General features: G+C 44.7%; 1 long non-coding RNA gene across 3 annotated transcripts in view; it reads right to left on the reverse strand.

Moving 5' to 3' along the window:
• LOC135035180 (uncharacterized) overlaps positions 1-19,931 on the reverse strand; it is a 78,752-nt gene that overhangs the window by 35,920 nt on the left and 22,901 nt on the right. For all 3 annotated transcript variants that reach the window (XR_010230270.1, XR_010230258.1, XR_010230264.1), the window contains exon 2: positions 12,101-12,208. This is a non-coding gene — a long non-coding RNA (uncharacterized LOC135035180). The remainder of the gene's footprint in view (positions 1-12,100; positions 12,209-19,931) is intronic.

Here is a 19,931-nt window from a genome sequence, read left to right on the forward strand (position 1 = left end):
GTGTGCTGTAATGTGAATTTCGGCTCATTCTGCGTGCTATAATGTGAATTTCGGCTCATACTGTGTACTATAATGTAAATTTCGCCTCATACCGTATGCTATAATGTGAATTTCGGCTCATTCTGTGTGCTATAATGTGAATTTCGGCTCATTCTGTGTGCTATAATGTGAATTTCAGGCTCATTCTGTGTGCTATAATATGAATTTTGACTCATTCTGTGTGCTATAATGTGAATTTCGGCTCATACTGTGTGCTATAATGTGAATTTCGGCTCATACCGTGTGCTATAATGTGAATTTTGGCTCATAGAGTGTGCTGTAATGTGAATTTCGGCTCATACTGTGTGTATAATGTGTACCATTGTTGTCCTATTACTTATGCCATCACAGGATCTATTAAAAGAAATGAGTATTTATATAAAGCATTTTTTCCTGCTAAAATAAATGTATTTCACTTTTTTCTCTCTAAAAGTGGGCTGGTAGCCCAAATCTGGGCTGCATGATTGTGCATGTGTGATCTACGAATGTACAGATGCATGCAGGAATGGCGACTCGCCAGTCTGTATCACCAGTGCGCAGGGTTCTCTCCACTAACTGGCAACATTTTATTAGTAATGGCAACAATAGGAAATTTTAGAAGCGAATGGGAGGGGCATTTCTAAGTGGGAAGAGCTATGATTGGGGGGAGGAGTCATAATTCTTAAACCGCCCCCCCCTAAAAGTTAAGCCTAGATCCACCACTGACTAGAGCTGGGAAGGGACATGTAAGCTTAGGTCAAGAAGGGGTTATTCTTCCAGATATGATCATACCTGGTGGTATATTTCCTAAGGTTCCAATTTTGTCCGAGTTTGATATTTTTTCCTAAGTGTCATCTCGAGAATTTACTAAGCACAACAATCAGCAGTGTTGGGACTATTCGTAATGGTTTTAACTAGAGATGAGCGGGTTCGGTTTCTCTGAATCCGAACCCGCCAGAACTTCATGTTTTTTTTCACGGGTCCGAGCGACTCGGATCTTCCCGCCTTGCTCGGTTAACCCGAGCGCGCCCGAACGTCATCATGACGCTGTCGGATTCTCGCGAGGCTCGGATTCTATCGCGAGACTCGGATTCTATATAAGGAGCCGCGCGTCGCCGCCATTTTCACACGTGCATTGAGATTGATAGGGAGAGGACGTGGCTGGCGTCCTCTCCGTTTAGAATAGATTAGAGAGACACTTGATTTACTAATTTTGGGGAGCATTAGGAGTACTCAGTACAGTGCAGAGTTTTTTGCTGATAGTGACCAGTGACCACCAGTTTTATTTATAATCCGTTCTCTGCCTGAAAAAAGCGATACACAGCACACAGTGACTCAGTCACATACCATATCTGTGTGCACTGCTCAGGCTCAGGCCAGTGTGCTGCATCATCTATTATCTATATATAATATTATATATATCTGTCTGACTGCTCAGCTCACACAGCTTATAATTGTGGGGGAGACTGGGGAGCACTACTGCAGTGCCAGTTATAGGTTATAGCAGGAGCCAGGAGTACATAATATATTATATAGTGAGTGACCACCAGACACACAGTGCAGTTTATTTAATATATCCGTTCTCTGCCTGAAAAAAGCGATACACACAGTGACTCAGTCAGTCACATACCATATCTGTGTGCACTGCTCAGGCTCAGGCCAGTGTGCTGCATCATCTATATATATTATATATCTGTCTGACTGCTCAGCTCACACAGCTTATAATTGTGGGGGAGACTGGGGAGCACTACTGCAGTGCCAGTTATAGGTTATAGCAGGAGCCAGGAGTACATAATATTATATTAAAATTAAACAGTGCACACTTTTGCTGCAGGAGTGCCACTGCCAGTGTGACTAGTGACCAGTGACCTGACCACCAGTATATATAATATTAGTAGTATACTATCTCTTTATCAACCAGTCTATATTAGCAGCAGACACAGTACAGTGCGGTAGTTCACGGCTGTGGCTACCTCTGTGTCGGCACTCGGCAGCCCGTCCATAATTGTATATACCACCTAACCGTGGTTTTTTTTTCTTTCTTTATACATACATACTAGTTACGAGTATACTATCTCTTTATCAACCAGTCTATATATTAGCAGCAGACACAGTACAGTGCGGTAGTTCACGGCTGTGGCTACCTCTGTGTCGGCACTCGGCAGCCCGTCCATAATTGTATATACCACCTAACCGTGGTTTTTTTTTCTTTCTTTATACATACATACTAGTTACGAGTATACTATCTCTTTATCAACCAGTCTATATATTAGCAGCAGACACAGTACAGTGCGGTAGTTCACGGCTGTGGCTACCTCTGTGTCGGCACTCGGCAGCCCGTCCATAATTGTATATACCACCTAACCGTGGTTTTTTTTTCTTTCTTTATACATACATACTAGTTACGAGTATACTATCTCTTTATCAACCAGTCTATATATTAGCAGCAGACACAGTACAGTGCGGTAGTTCACGGCTGTGGCTACCTCTGTGTCGGCACTCGGCAGCCCGTCCATAATTGTATACTAGTATCCAATCCATCCATCTCCATTGTTTACCTGAGGTGCCTTTTAGTTGTGCCTATTAAAATATGGAGAACAAAAATGTTGAGGTTCCAAAATTAGGGAAAGATCAAGATCCACTTCCACCTCGTGCTGAAGCTGCTGCCACTAGTCATGGCCGAGACGATGAAATGCCAGCAACGTCGTCTGCCAAGGCCGATGCCCAATGTCATAGTACAGAGCATGTCAAATCCAAAACACCAAATATCAGTAAAAAAAGGACTCCAAAACCTAAAATAAAATTGTCGGAGGAGAAGCGTAAACTTGCCAATATGCCATTTACCACACGGAGTGGCAAGGAACGGCTGAGGCCCTGGCCTATGTTCATGGCTAGTGGTTCAGCTTCACATGAGGATGGAAGCACTCAGCCTCTCGCTAGAAAAATGAAAAGACTCAAGCTGGCAAAAGCAGCACAGCAAAGAACTGTGCATTCTTCGAAATCCCAAATCCACAAGGAGAGTCCAATTGTGTCGGTTGCGATGCCTGACCTTCCCAACACTGGACGTGAAGAGCATGCGCCTTCCACCATTTGCACGCCCCCTGCAAGTGCTGGAAGGAGCACCCGCAGTCCAGTTCCTGATAGTCAGATTGAAGATGTCAGTGTTGAAGTACACCAGGATGAGGAGGATATGGGTGTTGCTGGCGCTGGGGAGGAAATTGACCAGGAGGATTCTGATGGTGAGGTGGTTTGTTTAAGTCAGGCACCCGGGGAGACACCTGTTGTCCGTGGGAGGAATATGGCCGTTGACATGCCAGGTGAAAATACCAAAAAAATCAGCTCTTCGGTGTGGAGGTATTTCACCAGAAATGCGGACAACAGGTGTCAAGCCGTGTGTTCCCTTTGTCAAGCTGTAATAAGTAGGGGTAAGGACGTTAACCACCTCGGAACATCCTCCCTTATACGTCACCTGCAGCGCATTCATAATAAGTCAGTGACAAGTTCAAAAACTTTGGGTGACAGCGGAAGCAGTCCACTGACCAGTAAATCCCTTCCTCTTGTAACCAAGCTCACGCAAACCACCCCACCAACTCCCTCAGTGTCAATTTCCTCCTTCCCCAGGAATGCCAATAGTCCTGCAGGCCATGTCACTGGCAATTCTGACGAGTCCTCTCCTGCCTGGGATTCCTCCGATGCATCCTTGCGTGTAACGCCTACTGCTGCTGGTGCTGCTGTTGTTGCCGCTGGGAGTCGATGGTCATCCCAGAGGGGAAGTCGTAAGCCCACTTGTACTACTTCCAGTAAGCAATTGACTGTTCAACAGTCCTTTGCGAGGAAGATGAAATATCACAGCAGTCATCCTACTGCAAAGCGGATAACTGAGTCCTTGACAACTATGTTGGTGTTAGACATGCGTCCGGTATCCGCCGTTAGTTCACTGGGAACTAGACAATTTATTGAGGCAGTGTGCCCCCGTTACCAAATACCATCTAGGTTCCACTTCTCTAGGCAGGCGATACCGAGAATGTACACGGACGTCAGAAAAAGACTCACCAGTGTCCTAAAAAATGCAGTTGTACCCAATGTCCACTTAACCACGGACATGTGGACAAGTGGAGCAGGGCAGGGTCTGGACTATATGACTGTGACAGCCCACTGGGTAGATGTATGGACTCCCGCCACAAGAACAGCAGCGGCGGCACCAGTAGCAGCATCTCGCAAACGCCAACTCTTTCCTAGGCAGGCTACGCTTTGTATCACCGCTTTCCAGAATACGCACACAGCTGAAAACCTCTTACGGCAACTGAGGAAGATCATCGCGGAATGGCTTACCCCAATTGGACTCTCCTGTGGATTTGTGGCATCGGACAACGCCAGCAATATTGTGTGTGCATTAAATATGGGCAAATTCCAGCACGTCCCATGTTTTGCACATACCTTGAATTTGGTGGTGCAGAATTTTTTAAAAAACGACAGGGGCGTGCAAGAGATGCTGTCGGTGGCCAGAAAAATTGCGGGACACTTTCGGCGTACAGGCACCACGTACAGAAGACTGGAGCACCACCAAAAACTACTGAACCTGCCCTGCCATCATCTGAAGCAAGAAGTGGTAACGAGGTGGAATTCAACCCTCTATATGCTTCAGAGGTTGGAGGAGCAGCAAAAGGCCATTCAAGCCTATACAATTGAGCACGATATAGTAGGTGGAATGCACCTGTCTCAAGTGCAGTGGAGAATGATTTCAACGTTGTGCAAGGTTCTGATGCCCTTTGAACTTGCCACACGTGAAGTCAGTTCAGACACTGCCAGCCTGAGTCAGGTCATTCCCCTCATCAGGCTTTTGCAGAAGAAGCTGGAGGCATTGAAGAAGGAGCTAAAAGGGAGCGATTCCGCTAGGCATGTGGGACTTGTGGATGCAGCCCTTAATTCGCTTAACAAGGATTCACGGGTGGTCAATCTGTTGAAATCAGAGCACTACATTTTGGCCACCGTGCTCGATCCTAGATTTAAAGCCTACCTTGGATCTCTCTTTCCGGCAGACACAGGTCTGCTGGGGTTGAAAGACCTGCTGGTGACAAAATTGTCAAGTCAAGCGGAACGCGACCTGTCAACATCTCCTCCTTCACATTCTCCCGCAACTGGGGGTGCGAGGAAAAGGCTCAGAATTCCGAGCCCACCCGCTGGCGGTGATGCAGGGCAGTCTGGAGCGACTGCTGATGCTGACATCTGGTCCGGACTGAAGGACCTGACAACGATTACGGACATGTCGTCTACTGTCACTGCATATGATTCTCTCAACATTGATAGAATGGTGGAGGATTATATGAGTGACCGCATCCAAGTAGGCACGTCACACAGTCCGTACTTATACTGGCAGGAAAAAGAGGCAATTTGGAGGCCCTTGCACAAACTGGCTTTATTCTACCTAAGTTGCCCTCCCACAAGTGTGTACTCCGAAAGAGTGTTTAGTGCCGCCGCTCACCTTGTCAGCAATCGGCGTACGAGGTTACATCCAGAAAATGTGGAGAAGATGATGTTCATTAAAATGAATTATAATATATTCCTCCGCGGAGACATTGACCAGCAGCAATTGCCTCCACAAAGTACACAGGGAGCTGAGATGGTGGATTCCAGTGGGGACGAATTGATAATCTGTGAGGAGGGGGATGTACACGGTGATATATCGGAGGGTGAAGATGAGGTGGACATCTTGCCTCTGTAGAGCCAGTTTGTGCAAGGAGAGATTAATTGCTTCTTTTTTGGGGGGGGTCCAAACCAACCCGTCATATCAGTCAAAGTCGTGTGGCAGACCCTGTCACTGAAATGATGGGTTGGTTAAAGTGTGCATGTCCTGTTTTGTTTATACAACATAAGGGTGGGTGGGAGGGCCCAAGGACAATTCCATCTTGCACCTCTTTTTTCTTTTCTTTTTCTTTGCATCATGTGCTGATTGGGGAGGGTTTTTTGGAAGGGACATCCTGCGTGACACTGCAGTGCCACTCCTAGATGGGCCCGGTGTTTGTGTCGGCCACTAGGGTCGCTAATCTTACTCACACAGTCAGCTACCTCATTGCGCCTCTTTTTTTCTTTGCGTCATGTGCTGTTTGGGGAGGGTTTTTTGGAAGGGACATCCTGCGTGACACTGCAGTGCCACTCCTAGATGGGCCCGGTGTTTGTGTCGGCCACTAGGGTCGCTAATCTTACTCACACAGCTACCTCATTGCGCCTCTTTTTTTCTTTGCGTCATGTGCTGTTTGGGGAGGGTTTTTTGGAAGGGACATCCTGCGTGACACTGCAGTGCCACTCCTAGATGGGCCCGGTGTTTGTGTCGGCCACTAGGGTCGCTAATCTTACTCACACAGCTACCTCATTGCGCCTCTTTTTTTCTTTGCGTCATGTGCTGTTTGGGGAGGGTTTTTTGGAAGGGCCATCCTGCGTGACACTGCAGTGCCACTCCTAGATGGGCCCGGTGTTTGTGTCGGCCACTAGGGTCGCTAATCTTACTCACACAGCTACCTCATTGCGCCTCTTTTTTTCTTTGCGTCATGTGCTGTTTGGGGAGGGTTTTTTGGAAGGGACATCCTGCGTGACACTGCAGTGCCACTCCTAGATGGGCCCGGTGTTTGTGTCGGCCACTAGGGTCGCTTATCTTACTCACACAGCGACCTCGGTGCAAATTTTAGGACTAAAAATAATATTGTGAGGTGTGAGGTATTCAGAATAGACTGAAAATGAGTGTAAATTATGGTTTTTGAGGTTAATAATACTTTGGGATCAAAATGACCCCCAAATTCTATGATTTAAGCTGTTTTTTAGTGTTTTTTGAAAAAAACACCCGAATCCAAAACACACCCGAATCCGACAAAAAAAATTCGGTGAGGTTTTGCCAAAACGCGTTCGAACCCAAAACACGGCCGCGGAACCGAACCCAAAACCAAAACACAAAACCCGAAAAATTTCAGGCGCTCATCTCTAGTTTTAACGGCAGAGGGCAGAAATACGAATGAATACACCATCGGTCAAACGCGGCTGTTTGTTCATACAACACGGGAATTTATATTCATTCGTATTTTGGTGTTTGTCCCTGAATGTTTAATTGCGGTTGTATTTTTTTGCTAATCGTAAAAAAAAGCAGCAAAAAAATAGACCTGCTTTTTCCTGGCGTGTTTTGATAGTCATGCATGGATCAGTGAGATCCGTGCATGCTTATCTGTGGGAAAGGGTCTGTTTAGATTAAAAATAAAAAATAAATTGCGTGGGGTGCCCCCTGCTAAGCATAACCAGCCTCGGGCTCTTTGAGCCGGTCCTGGTTGTAAAAATACAGGGGAAAAAAATGACTGGGGTCCCCCCATATTTAAACAACCAGCACCGGGCTCTGATTCCGGTCCTGGTTCAAAAAATACGGGGGACAAAAGATGTAGGGGTCCCCCGTATTTTTCAAACCAGCACCGGGCTCCACTAGCCAGAGAGATAATGCCACAGCCGGGGGACACTTTTAAATAGGTCCCTGCGGCCGTGGCATTACCCCCAAATAGCCACCCCTGGCTGGGGTACCCTGGAGGAGTGGGGACCCCTTAAATCAAGGGGTCCCCCCCTCCAACCACCCAAGGGCCAGGGGTGAAGCCCGAGGCTGCCCCCCCCCCATCCGTGGGCGGTTGATGGGAGGCTGATAGCCTTTGTGTAAAAAATAGAATAAAAATAGAATAGAAAATTCCCCAGCATGCGGGGAAAGAACGGGCCCGCTGGTACCTGTAGTTCTACTACAAAAAAATACCCCCAAAAAAACACAACACACACACACACACACACACACACACACACACACACACACACACACACCGTGAAAGTAAAGCTTTATTTTACATACATGCACACTTACACACTCACATACTTACCTATTATCCAATGGTGCACCTTGGTCCCCTTGCCCTGTAGAATCCACAGTTGACCTGTTAAAAGATGCCCAAAATACTCACCTATTATCCGGTGAAGATCTGTCCTCTTCAGTCCATGTAACCAGTGCTGTATATGACCCACACTGTATCCGACCCACACTGTATCCGACCCACATTGTATTTGACCTGCACTGAAACCCGTGCTGTATAAAACTCACACTGTATCCGACCCGCATTGTATTTGACCCGCACTGTATCCAACCCACTCTCTATTTGACCTGCGCTGTATCAAACCCACACTGTATCCAACCCACACTGTGTCGGACCTGCGCTGTATCCAACCCACACCTTATTTGACCTGCACTGCAACTTGCACTTTATCCGGCCCACGCTGTATCTAACCCAAAATATATACAACTCACAGTGTATGCAACCCTTACTGTATCTAACCTGCACTGTATCTCGCACTGTATCTGACCTGCACTGTATCTGACCTTGCACTGTAGCCAACCCTCACTGTATCCGACATGCACTGTATCCAACCTGCACTGTAGCCTACACTGTATCCAACCCACACTGTATCCAACCCGCATTCTGACCTGCACTGTATCTGACCCGAACTGTATCCCACATTGTATCCTAACTGCACTGTATCTCGCACTGTATCGGACCTTGCACTGTTGCCAACACGCACTATATCCAACCCGCACTCCGACCTGCACTGTATCCAACCCACACTGTATCCAACCAGCACTGTAACCTGCATTGTATCCGACCTACACTGTATCCAACCCACACTGTTTCTGACCCGCACTGTATGCGATCTGCACTATATACAACCCGCAATAAATTACACCTACACTGTATCCAACCTGCCCTGTATCCACCTGCACTGTATCTGACCCACATTGTATCCGACCCGCTTTGTATCCAACCTGCACTGTATCCCGTACTGTGTCTGAACTGCACTGTATCCGACCAGCACTGTAACCTGGTCAATATTTAACTGTCTGTCCCAAAGTATTTTGCACTGTACTACGCAGGTACAGAATGCTGTTTTTTGTGATTGGGGAGATCTTGGGGATCTGCTCGACAAAATGGCTGATTGATCGGGGCTTTACATGGGCACAGAGTGCCAGACATCAGTGACCTATGGCCCTCAGGAGGGAGGTACAGACTGGGCACTGAGAATAAGCATGTGCTGGGGGTATGTGCACTTGTTTAAGGGGCATCAATATCTGCTGTTGCTATTTTACACATGGTTTCAGGTTTTTGGTTTTTTTTGCTGTTTGGTAACTACTTTAGAGCAATGATATTGTACACACTATTCTCAGGAAATTTCTGTGTTGGATTATTTTCTATTGATAGTACTTGTGAGTTGGTTTGATTGGTTACTGCTAATACAGTACTAATTTGTAAAACATTTTTAAACAGAAATAACTGCCGTGTGTTTGTGCCGCTGCTCTTTTGCTTAGTTTAGCCAGCCAGGCTTTGGCCTATGTTGGTGAACAATATTGTGAGCAGTGAGATGGTCAAAATTGACTGGAAATTAGTGGAAATGAATGTCATTGAGGTTAATAATACTGTAGGAACAAAAACACCCCCACCCCCCACTCCCCCCGCCAATTTTTTTTTTATTTTTATAGCTGTTGTGATGATTTTTTCAAAAAAATCCAGATACAAAACAAAAACCCGCAAGGGTGGTTTTGGCAAAACCAATACAGATCTAAAACACGAAAGGAGGTCCAGATCCAAAACCAAAACACAAAATACAAAAAGTGTCAGGTGCACATCTCTAATTTTTATTTACCACACACTCTCCACCCATACCTCGCAATTTTCTTTTCTGGTACTTTTGATTAAGTACGCAACTGCAGGCAAATTCACAAACGCAGTTCGCATGTGCGCAGTAAGGGGTTCTGAGGATATTCGCACATGTGCAGTAGCAAAACATTGGCCATTTCCGAAAACTTTGACATTGCCTACAAAACGTAATCAGGCCCTGAGTCCCCCCTATTTATTTATAGCAGACTTAGGTACACCTAGTAGCGACAAGCCTGTGTGTATCCTGAACACAGCTCAGTGAGTAGCAGCTCCAGTCACTGTTACCATCCAGTCTGTGGCTCACACACAAAGCAAACACCAATAGCAGAACCACAGAGCCACCTCCTCCCTCTGCGAATGTGTGACATCAATATGCTGGGTGGGTCTACAGTACAGTACGAGCTACATGGGCTGCTCTATATATAATGGCCTGCTAAGGAGGTGGTGCTGTGTCTTTGGGCTGAGCAGGGCCCTCGACCTGCTGGGACACGAGACATGTGTCCCCTCTGACCCCCCACCCCGCCAATAGGCAGTCCTTTGCATTTATAACCAAAGCAATCATCTAGATTAACTAGAAATGTAACAACCGCTAGATGTAGTACCAGAGCTATACAAAACAAGAAGGGATGGGCGATGTTTGGTGCCAGATGATGTCTGCATGGGTTGGCCAGTTCCATATGAAATAAATGACAGTTGTTCCCCTAAATGAGTACTTCTGCTGATGACTGGTAATCTCTAAAGGACAGGTACAGTGAGCATAAGGTTCCACTGCAGAAGCTGCACCTAGAGATGTTTAAGAATTTTTAATTGATTTGAAACTCAACAGAAATCCAGCAGATCCATGGGCAAAATATTGTCTTTACTGAACATATATACTGTACTGTAATTTTAAATTTGCAGCTTGTGTTCTTATTTGCCACTCACACGGTTCACCATTTCTGTTCACCATTCACATTTAGGGTAAATAAAAATGTATTCATTTAACCTCAACTGTATTCATGCATATCTGTGAGCAAACTTAAACAGTTTTTAACAGGCTTGAACATGATCTATTTTATTAAACAGGTTTTTGTACAGATTTGATGAACTGGGTGTGGTATGCGTGACTGGTGGTCAGGAGACCGGCGGTTAGCATTCCGACGAATCCCTGCTGGGGGTGGCGAGTGCAGCAAGCCCCTTGCGGGCTCGCTGCACTCGCCACGTTGTGGGCGCGGTTCTATTCCTACTCTATGGGTTTCGTGGACACCCACGAGTGGGAATAGTCCCTGTTGGTTGGCATGTGAGGTGGCGGGATGTAGGGAGAGGTTATGTGACAGTCGGTCTCCTCACCGTCGGTCACATAACTACATCCCGATGAACTGGTTTGAGAAACAGTTTAGAGTTGTTTAATAAACATGGACAAGAATTCACTAGGGAAATTAAGCTCACGAAAACTATATAACTCTGTATCAGGGACAAACTACCCCTATACTGAATCCCACTGGTGCTCTTCCTGGCATCCCTTTGATGGTGGGTGCCAGGGTAATAGTTTATAACACAGTGGACATTAAGAACTGTTGTGGAAAAACAAGTATTGGCAAGCCCTTCCCATGGCAGTCATTCAGCATGTCCATAACTACTGTAGTATACTGGAGCTTGTGGAACTTGTATATGGACAGTTTAGAGTTACTGTATATTTAATATAGGTGCACAAATATGTCGGCAAACATTCAGTCTTACATGTGTATTTTTAGTTAGACATATTGTTCAGATACGTCTGGTATATTTATGCGTTTGGGATGTAGATACGGCCAAGTAAAAACACATTGTACAAATTTAACTGTCATGTAGATGCATCCTCATGTTTCACTAGACAACTGTCAGTGTAATACAGTATTATGTGTTGTGCATCATCAGTTATTTCTTATACTTATCTGATGCATTATGAATCATGTATTTAAAATAAGCAAAATGATACAGATTTTGTATAAAATTGGAAAATGTATTAACAAACAAAATATAAAAAATAATATTAGCAAGGTGGGGGTTGTTAATGCAATGCAACATGTCATATACTAGGGTACATAATTACTGTAGGAGCTGCAGTACCAGGAAAGGAGTCCAAACTTTCACATTAGAGTATGGAAGAGATATGTTTTATATATATATATATATATATATATATATATATATATATAGTAACAGCAATCACGGGCGGCACTCTCCAGACTTTAGATATTTTAAAATTTAGTCCTTTATTCCTACGTCACGTTTCGGGCTCACTCCCGTCATCAGGGACAATCACAATCATACACAAAATGACATACATTTAAAACATATTTATACCCCATCCAACTTATTTACAAATTACTAAGCGGCCTCACCTGCTCCACACCCCTCGGTGCCTCTGGGTCCACGCGCAGGGAACTGATGTCACGGTTTCCCAACGTCATCAAGCAGCGCCAAGCCTAGCTCGTCTCACCGCCAGTTGCCTGGCAACATAATAACAAATGATGACATGTACATTTAAAAACAAAGCACTCAGAAGTACCTGTATGGATTTTAACAAAGCATTAATAGTATATAATTTATGGGATCCAGTCCTATTGTTTAGATCCATGTACCACAGTTACCATCGATCCCTTGTAATTACAATGATACTTGCTAACTATTAATCTAACCAGTGTATTATAAACAATGGCTAACAATTTGCTGTTATGATGTGGCTCACAGAAAATATCCCTTAGTCTATGTGTTAGTACTTATATGAAAAGTTCTCCTAGTAATATTGTTGCTTTAGAGATAACACTGCATACCTAAGGTTTCATTTAACCCTTTTGGTGCCAACGTATTGAGCATGAAGATCGATCTACACTCCCGCTTTAACAGAATTTTTGCCCGGTTACCACCTCTTGGTATGTGGTCAATTATTATACTTCGCAATCTAGCAATACTATGCTTTGCCTTGGCAAAGTGCCTTTCAACAGGTTGATCACTGGTACCGGTTTCTAGTGTCTGTCTTATTGCCATGCGATGCATGGCCATTCGTCCGCGGAATTGTCGTTGGGTTTTGCCAACATATGACAACCCGCAAGGGCAAGTTAGTATGTGTATGACAAACTTTGTGGTACATGTAACCGCATGTCGTATTTGAAACTTTTTACCTGTATGTGGGTGGTTGAATGTGGCACTGGCTACCATAGACCTATACGTGGTACAGCCGAGGCACCTAAAGCACCCCGGTTTTCTACTTAAAAAGTGTGTTGGTTTCTTTTTTTCAAAACCCGTGATATCCAGTTTAACCACTCTATCTTTTAAGTTTCGATTTCTCAAATAGCAAGGCATTAGTTTAGCACCTTGGAGTGTTGGTAATTCCTTATCGGTATTAACTATAGGCCACCATTTTTGCATTTTTAGTCAATGTTTCGCTATGACTAGTATAACGATTAGGCCATGGTATAATAGATGCTTGCAATGGTTGTTTTGCTTTGGGTGTTAAGAGTACAGACCTTGGGGTATCCCTTATTCTAGTTTTTATCTGGTCTAATTTGTTCTTTCTATATCCCCTCTGTGTGATCCTCTGTATCATTGTGTTTAGTGCAGGTTTAACCTGTTCAGGGTTAGATGTTATTCTCTTCACCATTAAAATCTGTAAATAGGGTAAAATTTTTCTTAACGAAACTGGATGGAAACTCTCGTATATGAGGAGGGTAATCCTACCCGTTTCTTTTCTATACAAAGATGTCATAGTCACATTTTCCTCAATATGTATATCCACATCCTAAAATTGGATATTGCTGGCACTGATCTTGTACATGAGTTTTACATTACTCAAAGATCTGTTATTTTTTTCCAACAATTCCACCAGGTCCATCTCCGTACCTGTCCAAAACAATAACAGGTCATCTATGAATCTATGATACATCAATATTTGAGGATTCAGATCATTGCCAACATTAAAAAATTGCTTTTCCACTGCATACATAAATGCGTTGGTGTGCGATGGGGCCACTGAAGACCCCATCGCACACCCTAAGCGCTGAAGAAAGAATTGGCCATTATATAAAAAATAATTTCTTGTTAATGCTAGCCACAGCAATCGTAACACAAAATCAATTGTTGGACCCTTATACAAAGAGTTATCCATGAACTCGGGAGCCGGAGAGCTGAGATTGTCCCCGCCAAGAAGGTGTCCCCCCGGATGTGGCTGGGCAGGCTCTCGTTGCTCTTGCACCACATGTCCGACTGCAAGAAGAAGTCTGAAAACTGTCTGAATCTGAGGTACAGTGCAGGGATCCAGGTGAGCAGCATCAGCCACCTTTGGTAGGAGCCCAGCCCGCCCAGGAAGAGCATAACCAAGCATCAAGAGCTGCCGCTGCCGGTCCACGAGCTCTGATTAGCTTACGAACCGGCGGCTGGTTTGAGATACACGCCGCCGACGGACTGAGAACTGATGGGCAGGAGAGGCACACACTGCAATCTCCTCCCCTGAAACACACAGCAGTGGCTGTAAGCAACGTGGACGGACGGCGGTACTGTGTACTGGCTGTCAATTTCTTAGCAATATACAGTACCACACCATACCGCCATACTTGACGCACTGTTCATAGCATATATTTTGGCAGTTGGATCCTCAAATCCTTTGTTGGTGCATCGTTTAATAGTTCTACAGTTCAGCCCTTAGGTTAGAACCAATTGGAACCATAAAAAGATATCTCAATTCTCAATTCAGGCTGCACTCGCCTCACTTGTACATTTTAACATAGATTTTCACCTCTTGTTTTTATTTACTGTATGGTTATAGCTTGTCAACAATAACATCATAACAAACATGCTTCTAGTTCAGCATAGCTGCTATCAGGGGTGGGTTGGTACGCCAGGACGCCGGAACGGATTCCGTTTGGCCGGTCTGGGCATCCCCTCAGCAGCCGCCTGTCGTCCCCCATGCTGGCCGGCTGCCGCGATCAGTGGTGGTCTGTGGGGCTCCTGAGCATTGGCGCTGCCACCGGCGGGCCCGCGGCTATGCACTAGCTGCCTGTATGATCTGAGAGTCCCGATCAGTCGACAGCTCAGCCCACACAGCTGAGCTGAGCCGGAAGCGGGAGCGCCGGAGAGGGAGCAGAAGCAGCAGAAGCAGCCAATACTGAAAATGCCAATATCAACTATTGCGGCCACTGATCCTGGAGGAGGGTTGCTGCACACTACCAGCCAAAGCAGCTCTTCCTCCCATGGGTCTCCATCTGCCAGCACCCCCCACCCCTTCCCTTCACAGCCCACCACAGAACAGCACCTGCAGGGGCGTACCTACAGTGCCTTAAATAGACTTTTAAAGTAACTTTTTTTTTAAATGTTTCACCTTTGATTACAGTCAGCTCAGCTTGTATTTAGAGGTGCTGAACAGCTGTGAGGGGAGCTGGCCTGAGGTGCTGTGTGCTGTAACATCTAGTGGTACCAGTGGTACTCACAGGGAGGGTTTGCGGCACTGCTCATTACAGTATATTATTTTTTTTTTAGTGCAACTGAAAGCTTTGGCTCCGTCTCATCATGCCGCCCTCAAAGTTTTCAGCAAGGTCATGATTGGAGATGGAGCTGCCAAAGAACGCAGAATGTATTGTTGAAGTCCTGGTGCACAGGAAGTGCCATGCGTTCCACTGTGAATGCATGTGTACATGCACCTTTTTTCCTCTGTGCCAGCCTCTCTTCCCTTGCGCTGCACCAGCCTTTCTGACTTTCCTCTATCTTTCTTTTTGCCAATCCTCTGCCTGCCCCAGGCTCTCTTCTATGGTGGCCAATCCCGGGATCGGGATCGGGAAACATGTCCTCATAGATAGCAAACTAAGCAGTAGTACCCAAAGTAGGACTGCAGCAAAGAAGGCTAATAAGATATTAGCATGCATAAAACGGGGTATTGATGCTAGGGACGAGAGTATTATACTCCCGTTATATAAATCACTAGTGAGGCCAGACCTTGAATACTGTGTACAATTCTGGGCACCGTACTACAAAAAGGATATCCTGGAGCTAGAAAAGGTACAGAGGAGGGCGACCAAACTAATTAAGGGCATGGAGACGATGGAATACAAGGAAAGGCTTGAAAAACTAGGCATGTTTATATTGGAAAAGCGGAGACTAAGAGGGGATATGATCAACTTCTACAAATATATAAGGGGACAATACACAGAGCTTGCGCGGGACCTGTTTTTGGTTAGATCAACACAGAGGACTCGTGGACACTCGCTCAGGTTAGAGGAGAGGAGATTCCGCACAATACGGCGTAAAGGCTTTTTCACGGTAAGGACAATACGTGTTTGGAATTCCCTGCCTGAGGGAGTTGTAATGGCGGAATCTGTCAACACCTTTAAGTATGGGTTAGATAAATTCCTAATGGATAAGGATATCCAGGGTTATGGTGCATAGTCATGCATTATAGTTACTATAAATAGGGATAAAATGCAACGGCTGACAGCAGCATCAGTCAGAAATTTTAGTCAAATCATCATGCATAGGAGACCACAAATAGGTTGAACTCGATGGACAATAGTCTTTTTCAACCTCAGATACTATGTTACTATGTTACTATGAACAATGTTGACATGATAAAAGGTTGACATAAGGTTTTTGTGTTTTTTTGGTGTCGTTTTCTTCGTAGAGTGACCGGGAACCCCAATTAGTGCACCGTGTCCCCTTGCATGGCTCGCTTCGCTCGCCATGCTTCGGGCAAGATGCCTCGCTCCGATACCGCTGCACTCAGCACAGGTTACAGTTCCCAGTGGATCCACAGTCCACGTGGATCGTAAAGTATGAAAAAGTTTCAAAAATAAAAAAAATGTGAAAAAATCATGTCGACCTTTTTCCATGTCGACCTTTTGTCCATGTCGACCTATTGTAGGTGTCGAACTAAGGCATGTCAACCAATTGGTGCTGACCTAAGGTATGTCGACCTTTTTGGTGTCGACCTGGTGTCCGGATACCGTTGCACATTCCTGGGCAGTTACAGGAGGTTGGCTAATCAGACGCAGATGTAGCATAGTAATGAACATGTTACTGATAGTGGATGGGTACAGAGACACTGCATTGCTTACACTGGAGGCCATTCTCAGACGGATGAGCTGCACCTAGCATAGGGATGGTGAAAGTCTCAATGATGCGACTGATGGTGGCATCTAAAGACACACAAAGCATGATTGCAGCAACTGTATACACTGCATCTCAATACTTGAACAGTCGGATGCATGGATGTAGACCAGGGAGGGCTGTGTAGTGGTACTAGCATCCAGACGCAACAGCAGCAAAAGACACAAGGAGGCCGCAACTTTGTCCAACTTGGAATCAAGCCATGAGAAGAGTGATCCTGCCCTCTTGACAAACTCCACCCACTTGACAGACCCTGCCCTCATTAGGGCTGCTTCCATACATTTCCCGGGCTGGTTTTCAAACCCAGTCCGCCCCTGGCTGTTATCACAGCTTGGATGCAAGTCCCTTAGTACCACAGGATCAGCAGGGAGTTGTAGTCTAGCTCTGGGATTTGCACTCTGTAAATAGGGTGAAACATGTATTCGTTTTAAACTACTATTCCTGAGTCAGGAATTGTAGTTTAAAATATATACAGAGTTCACGTTATTTACAGAGCGCAAATCACAGCGCTAGACTACTACTCCCAGCAGCTCCTGGACCAATGTTGCCCTATTGTTGCTGGTTACGAAGGGGCCCTCATAACAATTCAAGCTTCAGTGTCCCAAATGTAGGTCCGCCACTTGGTACTGCCCATATGAGACCTCTTAAAAAAACTTGTGAGCCACTTTACGCTCCCTTACCACCGCTAGTACATCAGTGTCAACAAGGGACTTACCCTTTCTGTTCCTTATTGTTGATTGATTCAGAAAATTGGTATAATTAATTATTAAATCCAATATAGGTCTTTTCCACTTGGACACATTTCCCTGAATATCGTTCAGATGACTAAAATGTACTATGGAAAAATTGTTCTTCCGCAGTTTTGTTAAATAAAAAAAAAAAAATGAAATACACTTTACTTACATTACAGTAGGCTGAGTATCTCAAATACTGTATATTATTATGTTCTAATAAGTTCCTGAGTCTATTACATATCTGTTGGTCTTAGGAGCAGTTCCTACTGTACTTATAAAGCAACTTACATTTTAAAATTACTGAAGATATAAAGTGGGCTGGCTGCTGCCAAACATAGTTTTCTTAACGTTTCCTCTTTACCTGATCTGAGTGTAAATAATAGAATAGGTGGTAATCAGGTAATATGTTATTGAGAAAATTATTATTATACAGTTTTCTGCTGAATGTTCTGCTTCATTACAAATAGCCTTCTAAAGCACAACTAATGTCAAAGGGGTTAATAAGTGCGATCAGGAAACACATGTATTAATGGTGATAATGTGTCAGTTGTGAACCAAGTGAGTTTGCACTGCTTTGTCTTGATCTGAAGCTGGCTTCTAGCAATACAATGGTTTTCTGTGAGATTTTGTGTCAGATCTAATACTGGTTACAAAGGAAACTGAATTCATTATGCTGCTTTCCCAGTTGCTCAGTCCACCTGTGCTGACCTTTCTATTTCCTTGGGTCAGATGGCAGTGTCATTTGATGTCTTTCATGCCAGTCCATGGGCATCCGCCAAAGCTTCTTTCTATCTTCCAGACACCGGCACAAAGTCTCCGAGGACGGAACTGCAAACTTTAATGTTGACTTTTACTGTTAGAAGTACACAGGTTTTCCGCTTTGCTAATCAGTCTGTAGGTGAACCTATTCATCAAGCGAAGCTTTAGCCACTGGCAGTGCATACCATTGTTCTCTGGGACTAATGATTGGTTATCCAAAGCAAAGAACAAGTATTAAAATACACTAGCAAAATATGCCTTTCCCTGAGTCTTGCATTAAGAATACCCAATGTCCCTGATCCAGGTCTGATTATTTAATGAATGCAAGTTCTTCCTTAACATTTTAAAATATTTTTTTTACTAAGTTGACATAAAAAAATATGTTGAAAGATAAAATGTATCCCAAAAACTGTTCAGAGCAACATGCAAAGTGGCCACACCTCTGGCTGCATTACGTCATTGAAAATAGTCACTGATTTTTGATCGTATTCAAAGTCGCATCTCTATACCCCTTACACATTCCTGTATGCATGCTTAGTGCTAAAATTGCAGACACCACTCTGTGTGTGGCTCATAATCAGGCCAGAGACATTGCAGACAGACCATAGCAAAATCTTGAAATGGCACCCCTCCCCCCTTCTCCACACCCTTCTTTAGCACAGAGAGTTAAAAAAACATGCATTTGCAACCACATAGATTAAAGGCATACCCAGCAATGCAGGCTCAGTCCCTCTCTGCACTACACCCCTCTGATCTGCTCTGTACCCCCTAAACTGCTTTGCATCCCTTTTGTACTTCTATACACCCTTATTTGCTTCTCTGCTTCACTCTGTAATGCTCTGCAGACTGCACCCCTCTGTGCCCCTCTGCACTGCTCTGGTGAATCAATTGATGGCGTTTTTGCTAGGGTGTCTCCTCTGTGCTGAGAAGCCCGGACCTTACAACTGCTGAGCGAGCTCCCCAGCAGGAGAGTTCTCCCAAGTAGACCCATGCCTTCGCAGGCAGCTGTCATGGACTGAAGGCTGGTTGCTTGTGCCCAACGTACGGGGATCACTTGGTGGTGGCCTGCATCATTGCACACATATTTCCATTCTTATTGAATACATCTTAGGAATGTTTAATATTAGTGATGAGCGGGTTCGGTTTTACTCGGTTTTACTCGGTTCTCAAAACAGAACCTTATGGGCTATCCAAAACACGTGACATCCGTGAGCCAATAAGATGCCGTCTTGAGAACCGAGTAAAACCGAGTAAAACCGAACCCGCTCATCACTATTTAATATGCACATGTACTTTTTTTTATAAATTTTATTTATGTCAACAATTATTTACTAATGTTTTTTATTATACACTGCTTATTTTAATACATTTATTCTAATCTTGCACCATTTAACATGTATATCTATTCTTATGATTTTTCACAACCTCCCTTCTGTTGATACTTCTGCCATTTCTTTATATCTTTTCTATAACTGTCTGTCCTACTTGACCCTGGAGTGTCGTGGCTGCTGTCCTCTTTCCTGACAGGGAGTGGGCATGGGGCTGTGCACTGCCTCTTTTGGGCTGAGGTCACTCCCAGTCCTCCGTG

This window comes from Pseudophryne corroboree, chromosome 2, assembly GCF_028390025.1.
Source record: "Pseudophryne corroboree isolate aPseCor3 chromosome 2, aPseCor3.hap2, whole genome shotgun sequence".
Classification (NCBI taxonomy): Eukaryota; Metazoa; Chordata; class Amphibia; order Anura; family Myobatrachidae; genus Pseudophryne; species Pseudophryne corroboree.